A 16,353-nucleotide genomic window follows, 5' to 3' on the forward strand; every position below is an offset into this window, starting at 1 on the left:
TCCAGATGAAGCTTTATCAGTTCTGAATGGAAGAATTACTTCTCGTGTCTTGCTGACAACACTCCTTCTAGTACATCCCAGACGGATAGTTGCTTTTTTTACAACAATATTACATTGTTAACTTTTATTCAGTTTGTGATCCACTCTGACCCCCAGATCCTTTTCTGCAGTACTCCTTCCTACGCAGTCATTGCCCATTTTGTATTTGTGCAATTGATTATTCCTTCGTAAGTGGAGTACTTTTCATTGAATTTCATCCTATTCATTTCAGACCATTTCTCCAGTTTGTCAAGATCATTTTGAATTTTAATCCTGTCCTCCAAAGTGCTTGCAACTCCTCCTAGTTTGGTATCTTCCTCAGACTTTATAAGTGTACTCTCTGTGCCATTATTCAAACGATTTATGAAGATTTTCAATAGAACCAGACCCAGGACAGATCCCTGTGGGACCCCACTTGATATGCCCTTCCAGCTTGATTGTGAACCATTGACAACTATTCTCTCAGTATGCTTTTCCAAACAGTTATGCACTCCCCTTATATTTAGTTCATATGGAGTGGGCTATATTTCACTAGTTTGTTTATGAGAAGGTCATGTAAGATAGCATCAAAAGCCTTATTAAAGTAGAGATATATCACATCTACTGATTTACCCCAACTGCAAGGCGGGTTACCCTGTCAAAGAAGGATACTAGGTTGGTTTGACATTATTTGTTCTTTACAAATCCATTTTAGCTGTTACTTATCACCTTATTATCGTCTCGGTGCTAACAAGTTAATTGTTTATTTGCTCCATGATGTTTCCGGGTACTGAAATTAAGCTGACTGGTCTATAATTTCCTGAGTTGTCCTTATGCCCCCTTTTATATTTGCCCTTTTTCTGTCCTCTGGGATCTCGCCTGTCCTCCACAAGTTCTGAAAGATAATTGCTAATGGCTCAGAGATCTCTTCAGCCAATTCCTTAAGTATTCTAGGATGTATTTCATCAGGTCCTGCCGACATGAAGACATCTGTCTTGTTTAAGGTCACGTGTATATGTACAGCACTACAGCAATACTGCAGTACATCTGGCGAAGATGCTCTGTGCCGATGGGTGAGAGCTCTCCGGTCAGCATAAAAAAACCCACCTCCATGCGTGGCAGAAGCTATGTCACTGGGAGAAACTCTCCCGCCCACTTAGCACTGTGCATACGAGCCCTTATATCAGTGTAACTTGTGTCTCTCAGGGGTTTTTCACATCCCTGAGCACCATAACCTATGCCAACATAGGCGATGTGCACACTACAGCCTTAGTAATTCTTGACTTGTTCTTTCCCTACTTTAGCCTCAGATCCTACCCCGTTTATACTGATGTTCACTATGTTAGTTGCGTGAGCACTGCTACACTTTTTGGTGAAAACTGAAACAATAAAAGCATTCAACAGTGCTGGGTTTTCTGTTATTGTCTTTCCCTCCTCATTGAGTCTTCCTCTTGTTTCTAATGTATTTGCAAAATGTTTTCTTGTTACCCTCTATGTCCCTAGCTAGTTTCATCTCGTGTTGTGCCTTGGCCTTTCTAATTTTGTCCCCACACGCATGTGTTTTTTTAATATATATTCATCTTTTGTAATTTGACCTAGTTTCCATTTTTTGTAGGACTCTTTTTTGAGTTTCAGATCATTGAAGATCTCCTGGTGAAGCGAGGGTAGCCTCTTACGATACTTCCCATCTTTCCTATGCATTAGGGTAGTTTGCTCTTGTGCCCTTAATAACGTCTCTTTAAAAACCTGCCAACGCTCCTGAACTTTTTTCCCTTAGACATACTTCCCTTGGGATCTTACTGGCCAGTTCTCTGAGTTTGCTGACGTCTGCCTTCTCGAAATTTATTGTCTTCATTCTGCTGTTTTCCTTTCTACCATTCCTTCGAATTGTGATCTCTTGTCATTTCATGATCACTTTCAGCCAAGATGTCTTCCACCTTCAAATTCTCAACCAGTTTTCCCCTATTCATTCGAATGAAATCTAGAACTGCCTCTCTCCTAGTTGCTTTCTTCATCTTTTGCAATAAAATGTTGTCTCCAGTGCCTCCCAAGAACTTGTTGGATAATCTGTGCCCGGCTGTATTATTTTCCCAACAGATATCTGGGGAGCTGAATTCCCTTATCACCACCAAGTCCTGTGCTTTGGATTATTTTGTTAGTTGTTTAAAAAAGCTGCATCCATTTTTCTTCCTGATTCAGTAGTCTATAGTAGACCCCTACCATGACATCAACCTTGTTTTTATCCTTTTATCCTCACCCAGAGACTGTCTCCCATCAAGTCTGTCTCCCACTTCTATCTCAACCTCAGTGAAAGCATATACATCTCTGATATACAAGGCAACACCTCCTCCTTTTCCCCTGCCTGTCCTTCCTAGGCAAGCTGTACCCTTCTCTCCCAATATTCCAGTCATATAAATTATCCCACCAAGTTTCTGTGATGTCAAATATATCATAATTGTGATTATACATAGTATTTCTAGTTTTTCCTGTTTATTTTCCATATTTCTTGCATTAGTATTAGACATTTGAGATGTTCATTAGATTTCCCCTCTATAATCCCTCTTGTATCTCCTTTGTCCCTGCTGTGGTTGTCCAGATTACCCACAGATTCTGACCATTCTCCCAGGTTTCCATGTTTTGGACTTACCTGCAGACTTTTGTCTCCTGGCTCCATCGAACCTAGTTTAAAGCTTGCCTCACTAAGTTAGCCTGTCTGTTATGTGATACACCATGGCCAGAAGGCAGCAGGAGAGTGTTTTTTTTTTTTAAGCAAAAAAGATGTTTTTATTTGCATAACACACTTACAAAACAAAAACAACAGCATATGTAATGTGTAACACAGCAACCAATCACAATTGTTTTCTCATTAGCTTCAGGGGAGGGAAGTGTTCAGGCTTGCCTGGGCCCAGGGCGGGGGGCTTCCTCGACTCTCGTGGTCTTCCACCCTTCCGAGTTACCTTGTGCCCAGAGCGAGGGGGCTTCATCGACTCTCAACGTCTGCCACCCCCTCGAGTTACCTGGCGCCACGCCCAGTGTCACCAACAATTCCCTCCTTTCAAAGCACCCAACAAGAGGGGCAGGCTGTGGGGTGGACAATCCGGGGCGGGGGCACGTGCACCCACGTGTGAAAGGACCCCTCTAAGGTGGTGGTGTCCGCAGCAGCAATGGCTGGGGCTGGGGTCCCTTACTCTCTCCCCCAATCAAAGGGTCAAACAAAGGGAACCGGACGGGGACACCGAGCAGAGAACCTTGGACAGGGCCCACCGCTCCTCAAAAGCATCAAGGGAGTCGGTGGACGCCGCCCAGAGGAACTCCGCCCGGATACGTGAATGGACCGAGGATCGGAAAACGGCCCCACAGTCACAGGAAACTCCATCGGCCAACCTCCTCTCTCTGGTTTTATCAGCAGGATAGTGTTAGAAGGGAGCCTTATTTCCTGTAGAGGGAAGAAAGTTTGCTATAGATTAATTAAAGCACCTGAAGCCAATTAGAGCACCTGAAGCCAGTCACCTGATAAAACCCCCCTGCTTCAATCAGACAAGGAGATGAGTTGCAGCAGAGTGGATTGGTGTTGGAGCAAAGAGCAGTTTGGAGGGAAGCCGAGAAGAGTTTGAAGAAGTGCTGTGGTGGGCTAAGAAGACCAAGACCCTAGGTAAAGGGACACCTGGTTTGTGCAGGGGGTGGGGGGGCAGGAAGCCCCACAAGCTGAAGGGCAGGAGAGGGAAGTAGCCCAGGGGAAGGAACTGCTAGTTCAAGCGGTTTACTGCTATCCCTAGGGCCCCTGGGCTGGGACCTGGAGTAGAGGGTGGGCCCGGGCCCCTCCCTCTCCACTCCCCTCCTCTAGGACACTAGTGGGGCAGTTAATACCCCAGTTCAGGGGCGAGAAACGGTGCCCTGAACCCTCCCCAAGAAGACAAAGTGCGAGACCCATCAAAGTAGTGCCGGCAATTTGCCACGGTACCCAAAAATACTCTTCCCCTTCCTTGACAGGTGGACCTCATCTCTGCTCAGCAGTTCTTCTTGGAACAGCATCCCATGGTTGAGGAAGCCAAAGCCCTCCCTGTGACACCATCCACACAGCTATGTATTTACCTCCAGGATGCCTCTGGGCCACTACCCTTGATCGGAAGGATCGATGAGAACACCACTCCCTAAGCCCTATAGTCACTTCTGATCTGCTCAGGGTCATACCTTGCAGTATCATTTTGCCCACATGGATGAGCAGCATGGGGTAGTTGTCAGAGGACCCGGTGATCCTAGGCAATCCTTCTATAATGTCCCAGATATGGGCCCTTGGCAGGCAGCACATCTCCTGTTGTGCCAGGCTAGGCCAGGACAGAAAATGGATGCCTCTGTCCCCCTTAAAATGGAGTCACTGACTACTAACAACCTTTGTTTCCTTTTGGGAGTGGTGGCCACAACCCTCCCAGCCTTGGGGGTATATGGCTTCTGCTCCTCCACCTTTTGGAGAGATTCTTCATCCCTTGTTACCAGGGCAGCAGATTAGTTTTTTTTATTTCTATGGATGCTGGGTTGGGAGCAGAGATGGAGCACTACCTGCTGCCAGGAGTAACCAGCAGTCAGCTTCCTCCCTGTGCAGGAGCGGTTTACTCCTCCCCTGGTGGTGCTACTCCCATGCGCTCAAGCTGGATTACTTCCTCAGCCTTGGAGGTCTCCATATGCAGGTTTTCAGTGAATTCCTTGTGTGCACAGAGGCTCCCCAGATCCACCTCCTCCCCTAGCTCTCCCACCTGCTTCCTGAGAGAATCTACCAGCAGGCACCTCTCACACTGGATGGTCTCCCCAGCCTGGCTTTCTATGATGGGGAAATGCAGGCCACAGTCTCTGCAAATCCACACCAGGACCTGGGTAGAGGCATCCATGGTCTGGTTCTCTGTCTGGACACAGGTGCAAGTGGAGGAGCCAGGAGCAGTGTTGGCATTGGCAATGAGGCCTGTCTGAACCATGATGATTTTATTCTTTCTCCCTCCTACAAACTCCATCTCCAACTCTCCTGTTTGCTGCCACCTGCTTGCTACCTCCCCTTGGTTGCTTAACGTTTGGCTTTTAAGCCTTTCTGTCCTATGTCAGCCCTGCCTCCTCAACACACAGGGGAAGGGTGATTACAAGTATGATTAAGGGTGATCAAAAATCAAGGGCTCAAAGGACAGGAGGTTAGAGCCTTGATAGTGCACACTCAACTAGCAGGCCTCTGGCCCCCACTCTCACATAGTCCCTAAACACACAGTCCCCAACAGACCAGACTGTAAACTTTAAGCAAGGCAAAAGGAAAAAAACAAAAACAAAAAACCACAAACAAGCATGCTCACTCACTCCAAGAATTTGTGCTCACTCCAAGAATTTGTGCTCACTCCTTCTTCACCCTAGAGACTAACAAATGTATTAGAGCATAAGCTTTCGTGGGCTACAGCCCACTTCATCGGATGCACAGAATGGAACATATAGTAAGAAGATATATATATATACATGTAAGCAGAGTCAGGATGAGCTCCACCCTGACATCTGGTGGTGAGGTGTGGCAAGTGTGGAAAAGAACTTCAGGGGCTGACCTCATTTGCATAGGCACACCCACCCCGCCTAGAATGAGGCCATAGCTGCCCAAATGGTCACTTTGGCTGCTGTGGGATCCCCAGTGTCTCTATTATTGGGGCAGGAGGAATAAATTGTTATTACCCTGATTATGGGAATCAAGGACAGTGGAACTGCACTTGGCCTTTTGTTATGATGGAGGGACTCACCATCAACTAAGTAGCACTCACTAGGCAAGGGACATGGGTTCCAAAACTGTGAATTGAGAGAGGCTGGGAATAGGTATTAATGCTTGGTGGTATAGACACACCCCCCCCCCCCTCGCCGGGTGAGGGCCTTACATGCTAATTGTACTGCCTCCTCTCTCCAGTGTGGAATATCAGAGCTAATTTTGATTCTATTAGGAGTCTAGTTACAGGCTGCTGAGCTGAATTCACTTTGGGCTAATGGTGTACCAGCACTGAGGCTCTCCTACTACAAGCTGAAATCACTGAGTGTTGTGTTAAGTAGTGGGGGAGCCTGAAGCTATATGGTAGAGCAGTTTGCGGGGCGGTGAGCGGAGCGGCTGGTAGAGAAGAGCAGTTTGTGGGACAGTGAGTGGAGTGGCTGGTGGAGCGGAGCCCCATGGAGAGGTGGGGCCATCAGTGTTGGACCATGTAAGATGCCCCTTAACCCCTCCCCCTCAATCTCTGCCCAGGTTGGGAGGTAAAACTCTGCAGATAAACTTTTGAACTCTGGGGCTGCCCTGACCAGGGACAGAGACTTTTGGGTCATTGGACTTTTGGGACTTTGGGTGATTTGGGGTTGCTGGACTCAAGAACCAAAGGGAAAGGATGTGCCCCAAATTTGCTTGGGGTGGGTTTTGCTCATGGGTTGTGTTATGAATCCTGTTGGTGGTGTTTCCCCAACATAATGCCACATTGTTTCTCTCTGTTATTAAAAGGCTTTTTGCTACACTCAGACTACAGTGCTTGCGAGAGGGGAAGTATTGCCTCTTGGAGGCGCCCAGCGGGGGTGGTATATATTTGTCCCAGGTCACTGGGTGGGGGCTCGAGCCGGTTTTGCATTGTGTTATTGGAATGTATCCCCTAGATACTGAACCCAGCCCTTGTTGCTGCCAACTCTGACAGGCAGAAGGGTTACATACATACATATAGCTATAGCTCATCTTCATTAATTAGCCTCTTACAGTTTGTATGGCAACTTCCACCTTCTCTGTATGTGTGTGTGTATATCTATATCTATATATAGATATATCTTCTTACAATATCTTCCATTCTGTGCATCTGATGAAGTGAGCTGTAGCCCACGAAAGCTTATGCTCTAATACATTTGTTAGTCTCTAGGGTGCCACAAGTACTCCTGTTCTTTTTTCAACCTTTAGTTACTGTTGTAATTATTCATGCCATTTCTGCTCCCAATGCCCAGTGTTGCCTGGAGGTCTTGGGCAGAATCTCATTCCCAGCCTCTGAAAGTGGCTTGAGGGGAGAAGCTGGCACATGCCCCTGGCTTTATCCTTGCCCCACCCAGCTATTAGTAACATGCAGGGAGCTGGCACATTCACCCTGGAGCCTGCTTGGATCCCTTCATCTAGTTGCAGATGTTTTTGCTGCACAGAATTTCCCCATCACTCTGACATCTCCGTGCGTCAAAATTGAGGGTCTTGTCACTGCCTTCAAAGTACAGCATGTCTCCGTCCCTGCAGTTCACCAGCCCTTGTCTCATTTCACATCATCCCTTCTGCTCCACCAACTACACCAGCCTTGTCTAAACATTTTTCAGTTTGTCACACAAATGGTTCCATGCCTTCTCCTATGCTGCCCCCAATGAATGGGATTTCCTCTCTGAGCTCATCTGTAAGACCACTGCCTTCTCCATGCCAAAGACCCTCCTTTCTTGGAGACTCATCTCTGTAGAATGCTGATGGGGGACCGACCTCGATCTATCCATCCCTATGCACATCCTTCTGTCTGTCTGTCTATCTACCCAACACATTGTGGGCACTACTGGAAATAAATAACAATCCCCATTTTATATATAGCTATACATCTACTTACATGGAGAAGAGAGTTCTTACAGCAGAGGTTCCTTAATCTAGCAGACAAAGGCAGAACAAGATCCAGTGGCTGGAATATGAAGTGTAACAAATTCTAATGAGAAATCAGGGGTCCATTCTTAGCAGAGAGGGTGATTAACCACTGGAACAATTTATCTAGGGACATGGTGGATAATCCATCACTTGGAATCTTTAAATCAAGCTGGATGTCTGTTTCTAAAAGATCTGCTCTAGCTCAATCAGAAGTTACAGGCTGATGCAGGAATCCCTGGGTGAAATTCTCTGGCCTGTATTAAGCAGGAGGTCAGAGTAGATTACCACAATGATCCTTTCTGGCCTTAAAATTGATGACTCTGTATAAATACATGTACACAAGCACATACACAGAGAGAAGCCAAGATGGTGTGGTACAAAGGTTGCATAAGCAAAACCTTTATCCCACCACTACGTAAATTCTGAAAATGCCACAATTCCAGAGAAAGTAGTTTTAGAATTGCTTTCCAGTTTAAAAACAATGGCATTGGGATGTTTTCCTGTCCCTCTGTCTGCAAAGCTGGGCTTCCTTTGCTACATAGAGGCCACAGAAAGAGAGAGCAATAAAACAATTAACATTTTTGAAACCTCTAAAAGAGAATGCAAGTAGCTTTGTCATGCAGAATAACGCTGTCATTTTAAGAGCCACTATCCTGGGAGCTTCCTGCTCTAGAGACAAACGCTGGGTGATCCCCCAGCAGGTAAGCTGGGAATCTCCCTTCCCATTGGTACAAAGTCCCTGTTTGTAACCCTAAAGGATAATGAGATCTGACCTCAGACCTTAAATCTGTCAGAAGTCCAGACTGGGTCTTACCCATCCTGGGCTTGAGGCCAGTGATATTCCGGGGAGAAATGTCACATTTGGGGGAGCAAGAAGGAGACATTTCTCTGGCACGTTGTTTTAACAAATGATAGCTGCTATTGGAAGGTGCCCAAGCGTTTGCAATGTTCAGACAAGTCTTGCACAGGCCTCCCAACTGTCGAACCTGGAATGCGGGGCAAATGGCTGAGATGTGGAATGCCTCTGTTTTGCTGTGCACCACGCAGTAGATCGAATATACTTCGACTTCACTAAAGCACACACGGCACCACAGGGAAAATTATTAGTTAAATTAGGGAAGATGGGGATCAGTACAAGCATTGTAAGGTGGCTAAGGAACTGGCTAAAGGGGAGAAGCCAACGGGTTGTACCGAAAGGTGAATTATCAGACTGGAGGGAGGTTGCTAGTGGAGTTCCTCAAGGATCAATCTTGGGATTAACCTTATTCAATATTTTTACTCAATGTCCTTGGCAAAAAGAGTAGGACGTGAGCTAATGAAATGTGCTGCTGATATGAAGTTTGGAGGCATCGTCAATCCAGAGGAGGATCGGAATATTACACAGAAGATTTGGAGGATCTTGATGACTGAAGTGACAGAAATGGCATGAAATTTAATAGTACAAAATGCAAGATCATGCACTTAGGGTCTAATAATAAGATTTTTTTGTGATAAGCTGTGGGCTCATCAGTTGGAAGTGACAAAGGAGGAGAGAAACCTGAGTGCATGGGTTGATCACAGGATGACTATGAACCACCAATATGTTGCTGCTGTGAAACAGGCAAATGTATTGCTAGGACGTATCAGGCGAGGCATTTCCAATAGAGATCTCTATCTCTATTAATGCCATTGTACAAGGTACTGGTAAGACCTCATTTGTAATACTGTGTACAATTCTGGTCACCCATGTTCAAGAAAGATGCATTTAAATAGGAACAGGTGCAGAGAAGAGCTACTAGGATGATCAGGGGAACAGAGAGCCTGTCTTATGAGAGGAGACTGGAAGATCTTGGCTTGTTCAGTGTAGGAGAAAGAAGGCTGAGAGGGGATAGGATTGCTCTCTATAAACATTAGGAGAGTAAATACCTGGGAGGCTGACGAGCTATTTAACCTACAGAACAATGCTGACAAAAGAACAAACAGATATAAACTGGCCATGAACAAATTCAGGCTGGCAATTAGAAGGTTTCTAATTATCAGAGGAGTGAGGTTCCGGAATAGCTGCCCAATAGGAGTTGTTGGGGCAAACAATTAATTTTAAGAAAGAGATGGACAAATTTATGAATGTGATTGTATGATGAGGCTGTGATGGTGGGGGCAGGGCTCAGCAGCTCTGGGACTCACTTCCTGTTTATGTCTTATGCTCCTAAAGCACATGCTTCAGGGTTTTGGTTGGCCACTGACAGAGGTCAGGAAGGAATTCTCTCCCTCAATGCATTCTGGGAGAGTTTTTTAATTTCCTTCCTCTGAAGCGTCAGGTATGGCCATAGCTGGAGATGGGACATTGGATGAGGAGGGCCAGGCTCTGAGGTGGCACCGAGCATTCTCCCTCTCAGGTGCTTCGCTGGCTGGTTCTTGCTCAGGGTCTAACGCTCACCATTGTGGGGTCAGGAAGGAATTTCCCCCCAGGTCAGTTTGGCAGTGAACCTGGCGGTTACTCACCTTCCTCTGCAGCATGTGGGTGAGGTTCACTTGCCAGGAGACCTGTGTTGCGAACTGGAGGGTTCAGGTCTCAGACCCAGCTGATGATCCGCAATGACAACCCTTACTTGTGCAAAGGATGGAATTTGTTTTTTCAAACTGATTTATTTAATTCACACAGTGAGAAAATAGCTTTCACCTCTTGCAAGCCCTTCCTTTTCACTTTGGGAGTGTCTTTGTTCCGGTGGTGATAGTGAACTTGATGTGAAAGCTAGTGGCTGTCCCTTTTGAAGGAGTGTTCCCCCAAGGCCTGTCTCACCGAAGAGGTATGGCTCTTTGTTTACTCTGTAGTATTTCAGCTTTCATATGTGTGATGGTAACATCATGTTCATACTGCATTGTCCTCAGGACTTTGCACACATCCAAGGAGCTTGGAGGAAATTTTGTCAGATAGTTTACCAGTCCTAATAACAGGTTTCAGAGTAACAGCCGTGTTAGTCTGTATTCGCAAAAAGAAAAGGAGTACTTGTGGCACCTTAGAGACTAACCAATTTATTTGAGCATGAGCTTTCGTGAGCTACAGCTCACTTCATCGGATGCATACTGTGGAAATTGCAGAAGACATTATATACACAGACACCATGAAACAATACCTCCTCCCACCCCACTCTCCTGCTGGTAATAGCTTATCTAAAGTGATCATCAAGTTGGGCCATTTCCAGCACAAATCCAGGTTTTCTCACCCTCCGCCCCCCCCCCCGACAAACTCACTCTCTTGCTGGTAATAGCCCATCCAAAGTGACCATTCTCTTCACAATGTGTATGATAATCAAGGTGGGCCATTTCCTGCAGAAATCCAGGTTCTCTCACCCCCTCACCCCCCTCCAAAAACCACACACACAAACTCACTCTCCTGCTGGTAATAGCTCATCCAAAGTGACCACTCTCCCTACAATGTGCATGATAATCAAGGTGGGCCATTTCCAGCACAAATCCAGGTTTTCTCACCCCCCTCCCCACACACTCACTCTCCTGCTGGCAGTAGCTCATCCAGTAATAGTCTTTGACCTGATCTAATAGCTCTAGCTGTGGGCATCTGCTATATTGCTTTTACCTTCTCAGGGTCAGGTCATAGCCCTTGGGAGGTCAGCCAGTGTCCCAGATGTGGTGCTGCAGTCAACTGCAATTTTATCTTTTAGATTTACTTCCCTGGTTCTTTCTAGCTGACAGATGAGGCTGTGGTCATGATCTTCCCTGACTTTTGCCATGCTGTCGCCGTGTCTGTACACCAGAATGTCACCAGTTGTGGCACTGATTTCTGTGAGTCTGGTTTGTACATCTTGCTGTGGCTGCTGGTATTCTTCTGCAGCAGGTTTGGTCCCAAAGGGCATCTTCAGCCATCTGTATCTACCTGCTGATGTCCTAAATGTGGCGAGGTGGCAGCTTTACTTATCCAGTAGCACCTTCCAATTATCATCTTTGGCATCAAATGCTGGGAATGGTTGTGTTTTTGCCAAATCAGGTCATATTTCTTCAATTGTAGGAATTTGGTCGTGGGCTCTTTTAAGTGGTTTGTTTAAGTTGCTTGGGTCTATGCAAATTCTCAGTGGCTGCCTCGCTGCTCATCCAACTTATGGGCTCTGTGAATTTAACAATGAGGCCTAGTTTTTCCATTGGCTTTATTGCCCCCATTAGTTTTTGTCTTAATGCAATGGGTATTTCTGCAATGCTTGTGCGGTCCTGGCTGAATCGTTTTCTCTGTTTCCAGGTGTAACATGCCTGGGAGACATCCCAGTCCTTCCAAAACATCCTGGTAATTTTTAGCAACTTTTCTGCAGGGATGTCACAGGATATTGTCTGATCGGGATATGGTTTTGCTTTTGCCTTTTTGTTTATTGTGTGACTCATTTGTCCCAGATTTAGAGTCATTAGGTTCATGAATTTACCTTATGTTTTAGCTGAAAGAGTGGCTTCTCTATTGTCTGTACTACCTGAAATTTCAGCCTTTATACTTTCACTTGGTATTCGGCTTGTCATTTACATTGCTTTAGTGGTATCATGACTGTATCATCATATAATTTTAATTTGGCTTTGCTCGGTTGCAATTTCACTTTCTTCTCTTGCATAATGTTGAGGAAATATTTGTAGCTTAACATATTCCCTGCCTATTTGGAATCCTAGTTGTTCTCAGGTGCTGTCTTGTCTTTGCAGGGACTACTTGTCTGAGCTTTACAATTCATTTATTTTTGCTATTTTGCACTGCATTAATCTCATATATGTGCTTGCTTCCTCAATAGGGAGCATTTGTTATTTTGTTTTTCTTGTCTGGAAGCTTTGGCATAACGATTTATCTTGCCAGAGTTATACAGTGACTCCATACACAGGGCATTTTCCATTATCATGTTTTTTCCACCCAGTACCCACAGGCCTTCCTTTGCATTTTGTTTGTTGCCTCTGCTTTATATTTGTGCACTGGCTTTTGCACACACTTTGGTGTATTTTTTCCCTGTATTTTCATGCTTTCTCTGTACTCTGTGGTGTATTATCTCTGTGCCTGCTTCGCTTATGCTCTGCATTTGGATGTGATTTTGTTCACTAGCTTTGGGAGAACATTCTCATTCCAGATCCTGCATCTTTCATCCCTATTACTAATCACAAATTAGTTCATCTTTTAAGTTTTGATAATTGCCCTGAGTCAACCATTTTACGCAGTTTGGCACTAGACTGATCTGTTGATTCTCCAGATTCTTGATCACACTTGTTGAAACAATACTTTTCATATATGACATTTTTGTGGGTTGAAAATGCTTTTGTAGCGCTTCTAGGATTTTACATGGGTCCTCCCAGTTGGCTGCCAACACATCCAGATGCTGTTGGAGCATGTGGCAATCTTTGCCCATTACAGCGAATAGGGTGGCTGCTCTTATTTTGTTTTCCTTTTTATCCTGCCCTGTTGCAATTTTGTAGTTTTCCCAGTGTGATCTAAAGAATGTCCAGTTGCTGAACACATCCCTCTTCACGTCCATCTGCTCAGGAATCTGGTATGCCACCAGGATTAAGATGAGGCTCTTTGTGTGGCTGTTGTTGTGGTGGTTGGTTTTTTCTTGTTGCAATAGTCGTAGTTTCTGCGTTCACACATCTGGAAGAGCCAACTCCCTGCTGACACCACGTTCAATATTCAAGCATGAAAAGAGAGAGCGCAGGCAGTGCAATACCAGGCGTGATCCATTCCTCCACATGTCCTGTCCTCTCTCCGCAAGCACTCTGGAAAGTAGCACTCTCTAAGATCCTGTACGTAACCATACTGTAACACCCCTTTAGAGAACCTGTTTGTCATAACAGCAGGGTGCACAGCTCCTGTGCGAAGGGGTCAGAAAGCAGCTGACTGAGAAAGCTTTGGAGGTAGCTAAAGCAATGGCAGCTGGAACAGGAGACACACATCAGCCACACTATCAGAGGCTCATTCACCTGCACATCTACCAATGTGATATATCATAGAATATCAGGGTTGGAAGGGACCTCAGGAGGTCATCTTGTCCAACCCCCTGCTCAAAGCAGGACTGATCCCCAATTAAATCATCCCGGCCAGGGCTTTGTCAAGCCTGACCTTAAAAACTTCTAAGGGAGGAGATTCCACCACCTCCCTAGGTAACGCATTCCAGTGTTTCACCACCCTCCGAGTGAAAAAGTTTTTCCTAATATCCAACCTAAACCTCCCGCACTGCAACTTGAGACCATTACTCCTTGTTCTGTCATCTGCTACCACTGAGAACAGTCTAGAACCATCCTCTTTGGAACCCCCTTTCAGGTAGTTGAAAGCAGCTATCAAATCCCCCCTCATTCTTCTCTTCCGTAGACTAAACATCCCCAGTTCCCTCAGCCTCTCCTCAGAAGTCATGTGTTCCAGACCCCTAATCATTTTTGTTGCCCTCCACTGGACTCTTTCCAATTTTTTCACATCCTTCTTGTAGTGTGGGGCCCAAAACTGGACATAGTACTCCAGATGAGGCCTCACCAATGTCGAATAGAGGGGAACGATCACGTCCCTCGATCTGCTGGCAATGCCCCTACTTATACATCCCAAAATGCCATTGGCCTTCTTGGCAAAAAGGGCACACTGTTGACTCATATCCAGCTTCTCGTCCACTGTAACCCCTAGGTCCTTTTCTGCAGAACTGCTGCCGAACCATTCGGTCCCTAGTCTGTAGGGGTGCATGGGATTCTTCCATCCTAAGTGCAGGACTCTGCACTTGTCCTTGTTGAACCTCATCAGATTTCTTTTGGCCCAATCCTCCAATTTGGCTAGGTCCCTCTGTATCCTATCCCTACCCTCCAGCGTATCTACCTCTCCTCCCAGTTTAGTGTCATCTGCAAACTTGCTGAGGGTGCAATCCACACCATCCTCCAGATCATTTATGAAGATATTGAACAAAAACGGCCCGAGGAACAACCCTTGGGGCACTCCACTTGATACCGGCTGCCAACTAAACATGGAGCCATTGATCACTACCCGTTGAGCCTGACAATCTAGCCAGCTTTCTATCCACCTTATAGTCCATTCATCCAGCCCATACTTCTTTAACTTGCTGGCAAGAATACTGTAGGAGACAGTGTCAAAAGCTTTGCTAAAGTCAAGGAACAACATGTCCACTGCTTTCCCTTCATCCACAGAACCAGTTATCTCGTCACAGAAGGCAATTAGATTAGTCAGGCATGACTTGCCCTTGGTGAATCCATGCTGACTGTTCCTGATCACTTTCCTCTCCTCTAAGTGCTTCAGAAGTGATTCCTTGAGGACCTGCTCCATGATTTTTCCAGGGACTGAGGTGAGGCTGACTGGCCTGTAATTCCCCAGATCCTCCTTCTTCCCTTTTTTAAAGATGGGCACTACATTAGCCTTTTTCCAGTCGTCCAGGACCTCCCCCGATCACCATGAGTTTTCAAAGATAATGGCCAATGGCTCTGCAATCACATCCGCCAACTCCTTTAGCACTCTCGGATGCAACACATCCGGCCCCATGGACTTGTGCACGTCCAGCTTTTCTAAATAGTCCCGAACCACTTCTTTCTCCACAGAGGGCTGGTCACCTTCTCCCCATGCTGTGCTGCCCAGTGCAGTAGTCTGGGAGCTGACCTTGTTCGTGAAGACAGAGGCAAAAAAAGCATTGAGTACATCCTCGGTCACTAGGTTGCCTCCCTCATTCAGTAAGGGGCCCACACTTTCCTTGACTTTCTTCTTGTTGCTAAGATACCTGAAGAAACCCTTCTTGTTACTCTTAACATCTCTTGCTAGCTGCAATTCCAGGTGTGATTTGGCCTTCCTCATTTCACTCCTGCAAGCCCAAGCAATATTTTTATACTCATCCCTGGTCATTTGTCCAATCTTCCACTTCTTGTAAGCTTCTTTTTTTGTATTTAAGATCAGCAAGGATTTCACTGTTAAGCCAAGCTGGTCGCCTGCCATATTTACTATTCTTTCTACACATCGGGATGGTTTGTCCCTGTAACCTCAATAAGGATTCTTTAAAATACAGCCAGTTCTCCTGGACTCCTTTCCCCCTCATGTTATTCTCCCAGGGGATCTTGCCCATCAGTTCCCTGAGGGAGTCAAAGTCTGCTTTTCTGAAGTCCAGGGTCTGTATTCTGCTGCTTTCCTTTCTTCCTTGTGTCAGGATCCTGAACTCGACTATCTCATGGTCACTGCCTCCCAGGTTCCCATCCACTTTTGCTTCCCCATCTAATTCTTCCCGGTTTGTGAGCAGCGGGTCAAGAAGAGCTCTGCCCCTAGTTGGTTCCTCCAGCACTTGCACCAGGAAATTGTCCCCTACATTTTCCAAAAACTTCCTGGATTGTCTGTGCACCGCTGTATTGCTCTCCGAGCAGATATCAGGGTGATTGAAGTCTCCCATGAGAACCAGGGCGTGCGATCTAGTAACTTCTGCGAGTTGCCGGAAGAAAGCCTCATCCAACTCATCCCCCTGGTCCGGTGGTCTATAGCAGGCTCCCACCACGACATCACCCTTGTTGCTCACACTTCTAAACTTATCCAGAGATTCTCAGGTTTTTCTGCAGTTTCATACTTGAGCTCTGAGCAGTCATACTTCTCTCTTACATACAGTGCAACTCCCCCACATTTTCTGCCCTGCCTGTCCTTCCTGAACAGCTTATATCCATCCATGACAGTACTCCAGTCATGTGAGTTATCCCACCAAGTCTCTGTTATTCCAATCACATCA

At 46.0% G+C, this 16,353-nt stretch overlaps 1 long non-coding RNA gene across 1 annotated transcript in view; it reads right to left on the bottom strand.

The window, feature by feature from the left end:
- Nucleotides 1-2,949: 2,949 nt before the first annotated feature.
- LOC141974308 (uncharacterized) overlaps nucleotides 2,950-16,353 on the bottom strand; it is a 41,038-nt gene continuing 27,634 nt past the window's right edge. The window contains exons 3-4 of the long non-coding RNA XR_012635725.1: nucleotides 7,626-7,694; nucleotides 2,950-3,454 (exon numbers count right to left, since the gene is read on the bottom strand). This is a non-coding gene — a long non-coding RNA (uncharacterized LOC141974308). The remainder of the gene's footprint in view (nucleotides 3,455-7,625; nucleotides 7,695-16,353) is intronic.

Source organism: Natator depressus, chromosome 18, assembly GCF_965152275.1.
Source record: "Natator depressus isolate rNatDep1 chromosome 18, rNatDep2.hap1, whole genome shotgun sequence".
Taxonomy (NCBI): Eukaryota; Metazoa; Chordata; order Testudines; family Cheloniidae; genus Natator; species Natator depressus.